General features: G+C 44.7%; 1 protein-coding gene across 1 annotated transcript in view; it reads right to left on the bottom strand.

Annotated features, from left to right (window-relative positions):
- Positions 1 to 11,559, bottom strand: part of DOCK2 (dedicator of cytokinesis 2) — a 444,911-nt gene that overhangs the window by 238,044 nt on the left and 195,308 nt on the right. The window lies entirely within an intron of this gene.

Genomic DNA, 11,559 nt, shown 5'->3' with positions numbered 1-11,559 from the left:
AATCCAGCAGTCTGTCTGTCCATTTCATCTTACTAGAAACATAAATAAGACTAAGATAAAACACAGCATCGGTACTTGCCCATCCATCCTTGCAGCCTTGTAGATAAGTTCACAGTCTATTAATCTACATACTGTCCCTTCCTGGTGACCAGACCATGGTCACCTGATTGAAGAAGCAGGACTGGGGATGAGGACAGACTTTTTCCATCTTAGTATTAAACGCCTTTCCTTCCCAGAGTCTGAATTCCTTTAAAGTCTGGCTCATTCTTTTGATAAGACCCCCATACATGTGGGTCCAGTCAAACTTGCATGGCTGAGCAGACTACTGAAATAATATAATTAAGTAATTGCTAGTAAATGCTCTTGGGGATGAGGGGTGGGTTGGCAGGGCTCCTATTCCTTCTTGTTAAACTCTCTACCAGCCTGTGGTTGGATTGAGGCTGCCCAGAAAAGAGATGGTAAACTCAGTGAACATTCAGTGAAGAAGGCATTTCATAATCCCCTTTGCTAAAGACTGAGTGTCTGCGTTAGAGTCTTTGCAGAGTGAAGCACTCTGTGTGAACGTGCGATGTACATTCCCCACTGCAAATTGAGGCTAATTGAGCAAACCTCTCCGACAGTTTCACCTTCCCTGTCACTGCGCTGCAGTGCACAAAGCTATTTCAGTGAGAGTGAGAGGGAGATTTGGCAAAGAATCTCGGCTTGCACTATTTAAATCTGGGAATGTCATTCAAGATGTTCTTCTTCTGTTTCTAGCGTAATGTTTAAACCCACAAAATGAGACTGGAATACTTAACATGAAGTTAGAATTAAGACAAATACACTTGTCATACTTAAGAAGTCACATTTCAGTAAGATATGCCACCACTGGCCAAAAGCCACGAGTCTATCTGTATCCACACAATCAACTCGCGGTTGGCCCCAACAACGGAAAAGAACAGCACAGAGGCTAATCCAATAAAGCTAAGTCACTGGGGATCTCTTATATAATTCTATCTTGTAGTAGAGCTTCCATCTTAATTTGCTTTGCTTACACTAATTTTCAAATTAATTTATGTTCTTGGGCAGCACAATAGAATGGAAATAATCCTGTTCTCAGAATTAAGAGGCCCAGGCAACAGAGCAGTCTATTCCAACAACTCTTAGCAAATTGTGTAAATTTTCAGGGCCTGTTTATCCATTCTCAAGTGAAGACAGGAACTCCTACTCTACTTGTTTTACAAGGTCTGTGTACATTCCAGCATCAGATGAGCAGAACCACTCAGAGCTGACCAGGATCACTTGCCAAAGTTAGCCTGTAATGAAGACGAGATGTCTGGGAACACAAAATGGATAATCCAACATTTAGATAACTAACAAGGGTACGCTGTCGTACACATATGTTGAGTTGGAGCCTCACATAAACCCTCAGTTGAGTTAAATGATACTGCGGTCAGAACAAGTTGACCTTTCTAGAGAGAAAAATCAAGCGAGGCTGCGATGATTCTATACCAAAGCACAACACATTGCTCAGGCCACCAACCTGAAACTGGACACTCCGTCTCTTCTGAAAACTGAACATTTAAAATTTTGTTATGGGGGAAACAATTCAGTAAAACCTCCCTGCTAAACAAAAGTGATCATTTCTGTGTTAAAAAAGTATATGTATACCAAAACTCTATACTCATATACTCATGTGAAAATTGCTTCTTTGTAAAATATTATATAACCTCCACCATGATCTCTTACAGAAACGCTGTACTTGAGGTTGTCTGGTTTTATGGAGAGATATTAATTTAGCAAAAGTTACTTTTGTAAAATTGAAAGGAAAAAGACTGATACATCAGCTTAAGTTGCAGGAGTTTATGTAGCTGCTTTCTCTGTAGTTAAGAAAATGTGTACTCACTATACTTGGAACTTAATACCAGCTCATCTACAGAGCACCTTCTTAAAGACTGTACTAATGTAAGGTTTTGTAAATTTCTAAACTGTTTTAAATGGGATATTATCTTTTGCAATAAACTTACATATTTTTCCTAGGTTTTAAGACTTCATTACTAGCTTGGGTTAATTTGGGTTATAAAATTTAAACTTAAGAAGGATGTCTCCATGGTTGTAATGACAGGGATTGTTGTTGTTGAGTTGTTAAGTCAAGTCTGACTCTTTTGTGACCCCATGAGCTGCAGCCCACCAGGCTCCTGTGTCCATGGGATTTCCCGGGCAAGAATCCTGGAATGGGTTGCTATTTCCTTCTCCAGAGGATCTTCCCAACCCAGGGATCAAACCTGTACCTCCTGCAATGGCAAGCAGATTCTTTACCACTGAGCCACCAGGGAAGCCCAGTGGCAGGGATAGTTTTCACTATAATTGCTTCTATATGTTTCCCAGGGAAACAAATTTTAAAAAGAGCAGATTCAGAACTTAGCATGGTGATGATCTGAAGGCCCACATGTCCTGGAAGCCAGGATGCGCTTCCCAGTTTCATTCGGATAGATTATTTTTACTCATGATTTTTATCACTATTATACCCATATACCTGAAATATAATTTATTTAAGATTTTTATTTAATTACTTTTCCCATAATTTTCTTCCGAAAAAGGCAGCTGTGTATCACCACCAAGAGAAAAACCATTACGATATTCCAAAAGTAAAAGTTGAAATCAAAATAATTTTTTAAAATCCTTGCTAGAGACTGTTGAGTGTCACCGGTGCTGAGCCTGAGACCAGCTCTCTTTGTTAAAAAGGGAGATTAGGAAATAGTCAACATGTGTTAAAGCCAGTTTAACACAAAATGCATTTTCTACTTGACTAATCAGGATGTCTGAGAGAGAATTGAAAAGGAAACAACATTCCCATCATGTGATTTAATTCTTTTCCCTGTACTATCTATGAGCCATCTAAAACCAGACTGTTTACCAATTTGGGGGGAGGGTGGGGAACCTGGACATAGAATCAGCCATCTCAGGTTTGGTATTATTCTGCTACGCTCTTTTTGCAGGATGACCTTGGGGAAAGTTAACTTCAGTGAGCAGCTGATTCCTTCTCTTATAATGCAGAACATTACCCTTGCCTGACAAGGGTGTCTGGCAATTAAGTGGGAGAAAACCTCGAGCATCATGGAAAGCACACTATACGAGCTCAATAAATGTGTATTTATCCTTTTGTTGCTTGAAATAAACCAGAGGAGAGGAGGAAAGATGTCTTTCTGGGAATGCAATGGGTTTTCAGAAATAGTTTAAGGTTTTCTCAGGGCAAAGAGTGGTGTTAATAAGGAATAATCTCTTCCTGGCCTCATTAAAACCTGAAATCATGACGATGGATGTTAAGTAACAAATCTTTGTTGAGTCAGAAGGATACACAAGCCTATCTAATGCACCATATCCAACGCCTTCTGGGGGATGAAGGACTCTCGCAATGTTGACTCAAATCCCCCAGAGGTAAAGGACACTGCAAGAGCTGGGTCTCTGCCATGTGCATCATGAGGCAACTAAGAAAGGCTAGATGGCGTGTCCAAGGACGCGTGGCCGTCACGAGGGAAGCCAGTGCCGGGAGCAGCGCGGTAGGCGGACGCCGTGTGTGATGGTCTGCCACACACCGGGGCCCAGCACAGTTGCAGGAACCACCAGCACTAGCACAGGCTAGTCTCTCTCTTAGCTGAGCAGAGGCCTCAGTATAGCCTTTGCTCAAAAAGGCTCTCATTTTAAGCACCTCAAGGCAACTTGCTATATGCTAGGAACATATTGCTCTTTTTGAGTTCCAAGAAACATTGGTGTTTTGTGATCATTACGCCCACCAAGCATAGCTTGCAATAAAGAGTCGAAGATAAATCCTCACCCAAAGCTGTTTGCCTTTGGTGCAAACCGTGTTTGACTGGCTTCTCGCTCATAACCTCTTCATCCCGACTTCATCGCCATTTTCATTCTACCAGTTTACAGCCTGAATTCCTACTGCTCACCTCTACCACCCCAGCTCCTGAGGCTTCCCAAATATGTGATTGCTTCCCTCTCTTCCAGGATCCTCAGCCTCTAAAGCACAACCTAGAACCTGGTTTGCTCACTGCCAGGCTAAGCCAGGTCCCAAGGTAAGAGTGCCTCTCCACTGTTGCAAACCCTCTTCATCTCTCAGCCTCCACAAAGGCATGCCATGTGGCCTTCCCTGTGCACGCCAGTCCCGTCTGTCGCACAGCAACGAAAGCAGTCACTGCTGAATTTACCTCTGACCCGGGCCGCACCCTGGCTGTCACAATCTGGCTTCCTGATGAATGTGGGAAGTAAGAGTAGGTCTGCGGCTGCGACCCAGGAGGCCCCACCCAGCTCTGCTCCGGAAGTTCTCATCACAGGCCCTTTCACTCTCTGCTCCAGAGTGACACTGAGCCATCTTCGTTCCTCAGGACCACCACGCTAACACTCCTAAAGGGTCTATGCACACTTTTCCTTCAGCCTATAATAATTCCCACAGCGCCCCCACCTCCCTGAGTTTCCAGCTCTGCTGGGGTTTCCCAGGTAAGGCTTTCCAAGACCACTACCACCACCACCCCGGATCATACTAAATATCCCTCTTACACACACACTTGGCACCAGGGACCCTTCCATCAAAGTTCTAGGCACAGTTGACCTTGAACATATATTATGTCATTCTTTGATGAATGTATTTCTCTTATCTGTCTGATTATCTTCCTAAGGTAAGAATTCTGCCTAGTTTGGCTCACCTTTATATCTCCAGCACACAGCACAATGGGATTCAAATATGTGTTGCAGGGATAAATTAAAGAATGAATTTGATTTCATGGAGAGACAGGAAGGAATGATTCCCAGTTTTCCCTCTTGTTAATGTATAGGCTCTGGGCTTCCCAGGTGGCCCCGTGGCAAATAATTCACCTGCCAATGCAGGAAATGCAAGAGACAGCTGTTCAATCCCTGGGATGGGAAGATCCCCTGGAGTAGGAACTGGCAGCCCACGCAAGTATTCTTACTTGGAAAATTGCATGGACAAAGAAGCCTGGCGGGCTACAGTCCCTGGGTTGCAGAGTCAGACATGACTGAACGCACGTGTACAGGCTCTATCTGTGCTCTCGGCAGCATCCAGCCTTCCACTGACGGGGCCTTCAGGAGCTAACGTGGCCAGGGCTTCTAATTCCACTGTAGTCTTCACGGCATTCATGACCCAGGAGCACCAAGCCACTACCATCCCCCCTCACCACGTCTATCTTGAATATGGACAGCCCAGTTGAACCTTGTTTCAAAACAAATTGTCATCATAATTAAATCCCAGTGCATTTTGCACATTTTACCAAGATACTGCCTTACTGTATGAAGGAGAAAATTAGTTTTGAAATTAAAGCAGATTGTTAACTATTTTTGCTGTAATATTTCCATTAAAATGCCAGAATTTATTACCTGTGACCTAGTCCATTTCAGACAAAATGCAATTTAAAGGAGACAGGATCAGTGTACCTAAAGGAGCATTAGGGGCAGAGCATTTTGTCTTGGCTTAAACCACAACTAAAATGAAAAGACAATAAGCATCACACCAAAGGATTACTTGCTCCAGAGAAAATAAAAGCTTTATTATCATGGACGGCCTTCACAAACTCTCAGAATCCATAACTATGGTATATTAAATTTCACTCCAGTAAAACCCACATTTTTTTCTCCAGGAAAAACCGCAACATACGGTTCTTAAATCTTCAGCCAAAACTCACTGACCTCACATCTGTGCCTGGGCCTGGTTTCCCGGGTGGCACACGCAGTGCTGTGATACCCTGGTCATGCTGACAGAAGGGCCTTCCTCCTCCCGAGCCAAACGGGCTGCGTCATTTTAACTGCTGAAACCACGGAATCAGGGGGGGTTCACATAGCTCTTCCCCCACACGCCCAGCACAGCGAGCCCCGCTGAACCTAATCCCACATGCCGAGCTCCCATATAGGTGATGGATGAGCAAAGTCAATTGTTGTCCTTGTTTTTTGTTTGCTTATTTGTTTCAAGGTAAAAACAATATGCTTTCTGTAATTAGGGATCAAAGAGAGCAAGATCAAAGCTATGCAAAGCACCAGCATTTGCAAACTCAGTTCACTGACCTGACTGGGTTTCTTGGAACTGATCCTTCCTTCTTTGCCACTACTACACAGTCATCAGCTCCAAGGAAACTTCTCACAGGAGCCTCAGTTCATAATCACTTTTTTCCAATAAACAGTTATAGATTCCCTTCTCTGTGCCAGGTAAGAAAACTACAGACGCAGCCCTGGCCCGAGAGAGCTTCTCATGGTCTGGTCCAGTGCGGGGTGGGTAGGGATTCCAACAATAAGCCCATGTCCTTTTCTGATTTACTACCTGAGGGACGGTCATGCCCCCTCTTCCTTTTGACCTTCTGAATGCTGTCCTTTTTATTCTTTTGTGATGATTATCTGTCTTGAATTACAGTTAGTTCTAGTTTTTGCCTGCTTACCCCACTTTATGTACCATCATGAGAGTAGGAATTGCTTTTCTTTCCTTGTAAAGGACGTCTTAAGTTCAAGACGTCTTTGCTTAATGGAACTTCCCTGGTGGTCCACTGGCTAAGACTTCACCTTCTGATGCAGAGGGCGTGGGTTTGATCCCTGGTCAGGGAGCTAAGATTCTACATGCCTTGTGGCCATAAAATGATATTGTAATAAATTTGATAAAGAATTTAAGAATGGCCCACATTAAAAAAAAATTTAAAAAGAAAAAGAAACTAAAGACTTCGACATTATTGAGCCCTTGTCTCTTCCATATAAGCCAACACACTGGTCTTCAAAGTTCCTTACAGTTTCCAGCTCCTTTGGATCTAGTCTCCTCCCAGCCGCCTGGGACTCGCTCTCAGACGTGTATCTGGCTATGCCATTTCCAGCTTTTCTGTCTGCACCCCGCCACCATCCAGAGCATAAAACTCCTCCCACAGGAACAAGGCTCCCCCCAGTCTGACTCCAACCTAGTATGTTCAGCCTAACTTCCTCCCACTCCACTTGACTCATCTCCTCGCGTGTTAAGTCGCTTCAGTTGTGTCCACCTCTTTCTGACCCTGTGGACTGCAGCTCGCCAGGCTCCTCTGTTCATGGGGACTCTCCAGGCAAGAACACTGGAGTGGGCTGCCATGCCCTCCTCCAGGGGGTCTTCCCGACCCAGGGATGGAAGCCCCACCTCTCATGTCTCCTGCATTCGCAGGTGGCTTCTGTACCACTAGCCCCACCGGGGAAGCCCACTCGCCTCCTTGATACCGGCTAAAGCACATCAGAGAATACGACATGTCAGTGGCTTAGCTCACGCTGTTCCCTCCACCTGAGACACGGTTCCACTTTACCTGTCTACCATGGGAAGTAACTTCCATCTGGGAGAAGGAATGAATAGTGGCCATATCACTACTAATCATGGTAATAAAGGCTCTGGTTTCTTGAAGTTACAAGGCACTATTATAAAATGTTTGCTTTCATTATCTTATACATTCTTCAAAAAACTACCACCAGGTAGGTCAATGATTACTCCTGTTTCCCAGAAGAATAATCAAGGCTTGGAGTGAATAAGGTGAAGAAGTAATTTGTTCAAGTCCAGAACTATGTGATGCTGAAAGCTGGAGTTCTTTCAAGGTCTGTCAAACTTGAGAGCTTGGGTTCTTAACTTCTATGCCAGACAGCAAGTCGCAATTTAAATGTCAACTCCTCTCTGCAACTTTTTCTGATCATTCCCCACCCCTGCCGTGGGATTAGTCACTCTGTCCTCTGAGTACTTGTAGTGCTTTGACAGACTGCTGCGTATATCATCTGGACATTTCTTTTGTAAACCCCTTACACTCATCTCACCAGGGAGCAAAGTCCCAGGGGACAGGAATTGTCATCTGCATCCCTGAGACCCTCCAAGCCTTTAACACATTGCCTGAAAAGCTGTAAATGTTTCACATGTTTGTTGAATGAATTTAGAGAGAAAAAAAAAAAAAGGAAACACTAAGAAGAGAAACAGTCCAGGCTGAAAAGACAGACCAGAACAAGACCAGGAGTCCTGACTTCAGCCCCTGATTTTCTGCACAATTTTGAACAAGTTCCTTCACCTCCATCCCCCCACCTCTGTCTTCAAAATAAAACCATCTGCCTTTCTGGATTCACAGGCTGGTTAGAAGAAAAAGTGAAATTATATACATGAAAATGTTTCAGTAAGTTTGACTATCTCATTAATTCCTATTTTTAAAGAAATAGTGTTTGAGGGTGTTTTTTCCCCTGATTATAAAAGGAAAGCAAAATCATTTTAGAAAAAGTAAAACTGCAGAAATATACAAATCATGTGTCCTTTAAGCAGGAGATACCAATGTCACTGTAGCTCCAGAACAAGGTCCCTGGGCCTGGCCGCTAGGCGGTCCCGAGGCTCTGGTGAGGGGTCACATGCCACCCCTGCTCTACCATTCATGGCCCACGATGGCTTTCTTACTGCGCTTTTTATATTTCTATAATCCTCTCAATAAATTTAAATTTTAGAATTTCCTTATGTTAAAAAATTATCACAAGTACATGATGGCTACATAAATTCATCGCTGTGTGGATGCAGCGTGAGTCTCGGAAAATGGAACTGACTTCCCTGAAGTCACGGAGAAGGCCAGTGCCCCGGTAAAGACGACATAGAAGGGGCCCCGCAGGGAAGCCTGCTTCACTTGCTGTGGTTCAACAGCACTTCTCTGTGAGCAGCTCCTGTCCTTCACAACATTCCCAGGCAAGGTGCCTCCGTGATATTTTTCCTCCCTGTCTGGGATTCAAGACTTTGTGGCAGACATCTGGTGGCTGGTTTCATCTCAAGGTTGAGGGGTGGCTATGTTCACAACCCAGCTGTGGCAAATATTTTAAGTCAGGGCCATAAAATAACTTGTAATCTGCCTCCTAACACTTGTGTCAAAGTAGGGAGAACGCTATAGCACAGAAGGGGGTGGGTGTGTGCTCAGACGTTCAGTTGTGTCTGACTCCTTGCACCCCAATGGACTTTAGCTTGCCAGGCTCCTCTGTCCTTGGGATTCTTCAGGCAAGAACACCGGAGTGGGTTGCCATGCCCCCCTCAAGCGGATCTTCCCAACCCAGGGATCCAACCCACGTCTCTTATGTCTCTTGCACTGGCAGGTGGGCTCTTCACCACCAGTGCCACCTGGGAAGACTGTGGCACAGAAGGGGGAAACAATGGCTCCTATTCACTGAAGGCCTGCTATGTGTTCCATTCCGTGCTGCGAGCCTTAACACACATGTCCCAGTCCTCACCATGGGACTGACAGGTGACCACCATTATCAGCCTCATTTCACCAGGGCTTCCCTGGTGACTCAGACAGCAAAGAATCTGCCTGCAGTGCTGGAGACGAAGGCTCAGCACTGGGTTGGGAAGATCCCCTGGAGAAGAGAATGACACTCCACTCCAGTATCCTGGCCTGGAGGAGTCCATGGACAGAGGGACCTGGTGGGCAACAGTCCATGGGACTGCAAAGAGTCAGGCATGACTGAGCAACGAACACAATAACACACAGCCTCATTTTACAGACAAGGAAACTGAGGACGCTGAACTGTCATGAGGAGACTTCTTACCTGTGAGATAAGGTTGCCTCATTCGCTGACAAAAAGAGGACCAGTTCCCAGCCAGCAAAATCTTTCCAAACTCCATACCATGTGCCCCAAGCCCTAGAGTCCTTAGAAAGCAACACTGGGTGTAAGGGTGCTCATCAGGACCTAAATGGAAGACCTTCTAAAGTCTGCAAGGTTCGCCAAGGATGAGGTAAGACCAGCCTTGCTCCTAGCACCAGGAAATAGGATAGGAGATAGATAGGATAGGTAGTGTCTATCCTTTAAGAACGCACTTCAAAGCACTTATTCAAAATCAGATGGGGCCAGCTCCACTGACAGAAGCCAAAAGACACCGAGACATTTGCAGGCGATGTCCTTAGGATAATGATACACTGGCTCTGCATTTCCTAGTACTCCTTGTACTGTTCCCAAACCTGGTCTCTGCCTCCCTCCCTCTGCGTGCTGCCAAGAGCAGCCCCTGGGACGGCCAGGGGAGGCCACAGCTTTTCCAGGTCTGAGCTCACCTGCCCTGCAGAACTGCGAGGCTCGTGTTACTGAGTCACATGTGAAACCGTCAAGGCAGTAGCATGTCTATTATCTAGGGGTGCTCTTACCTCCTGGCAGAGGTCTGTTCAATTGGGTGGACCAGAGAGAATGCAGTGGCTATTTTTAAAAATTTAGAAACTTTTGGTGCTTCTCTGGTAGTCCAGTGGTTAAGAAACCACTTGCCAATGCAGAGGGCAAGGGTTCGATCCCTGCTCCGGGAAGATCCCACATGCATCTAAGCCTGTGCACCACAGCTACGAAGCCTGAACACCCCAGAGCCTGTGCTCCACAACAAGAGAAGCCGCCACAGTGAGGAGCCCCAGGCGCTGCAGCTAGAGGAAGCCCTCAGTGATGGAGACCCGGCACCGCCGAAAATAGAAATAAATAAAATTTAGGAAAAAGATCAGGAACTTCACAATTCCCATCATGTGACTTATCATGCAACAGAAGGAAGCTTTGGAAATGAGGCTGGATTTTTACGCTCGGGCCCTCAAATTTTAATTTGTCTAAAAGAATGCTACTACACAAAGCCAATAAAGTATTTGGAATTTTATACGTGTATTCAAAACAAATCCTTAAGAGAAAGTCTGGCATGAAAATCTCTCATCTTACTTTTTAAGTCGGAATTTTTTTAAGGCTAACCACTGACGTGTGCTTTCAGTTGGTTTTGTTCTTTCCATTCATTCACGCCCACGGCTCAGAGGAGCACCTCTACTTGCCATGCTCTGGGGCCAGTGGGCAGGAACCCCCGAGAGAAGAGCACAAAGTCCTTTTCCTCAAGTATCCTAGTCCACTGTGAAACCTAGACAGGCAAAGAGAAAATTCCACAGGACAGGGTAATGCTGTAACTGCAAAATGTAGAGAGGACAATGAGGTCACTCAAGAAAGATGATCATGAGGACTGAGAGAAAGTTTAAGAGACCAGCAGATGGACATAAGGCAAGAAATGCTGCTCCTCCTTATAATCCCTTGTCTTCACCGGGTCAAATTTTTAATATCATTGAAGAACTAGACCCAACTTTATAATATCTACCTGGGTAACTGATGTCTGCCCATATACACTATGGGTTCCTAGATAGTTGAGACCCTAATTCACCTTTTGCATATATATTTTAGGCCAAGTACTCCTTGATATGAAATTACCAAAATCCTGATTAAAGCAAAGCTTCCCCACCCACTGGATACAAACCCCATCCACATTACCTTACCAAGCAGCAACCAAGCCACCCCCCCATTCATGGTGCCATCTTTTGGTTACCAAATGGAAATTCAGGTCTCTTTATACTTTTTTTTTTCCTTTCTTAATCAGATCTCCATCTAACACACACACACACATAAACATTTCCTTTCCATTTGGTCCAGTTATTCAATAACAATTCTTTTTCCTCCCTATTTTCCTAGTTTAATCAAGTCACAAAACTAACAGTAGTAACACTTGTATAAGGGTAATGTAAGTAACACTTACATGTTAAGGAAAAGAAAATGATGCATGGT

Source organism: Capricornis sumatraensis, chromosome 18 (assembly GCF_032405125.1).
Source record: "Capricornis sumatraensis isolate serow.1 chromosome 18, serow.2, whole genome shotgun sequence".
Lineage (NCBI taxonomy): Eukaryota > Metazoa > Chordata > Mammalia > Artiodactyla > Bovidae > Capricornis > Capricornis sumatraensis.
The sequence above is the reverse complement of the archived record's forward strand: the minus strand, read 5'-3'. Positions and strand labels throughout refer to the sequence as shown.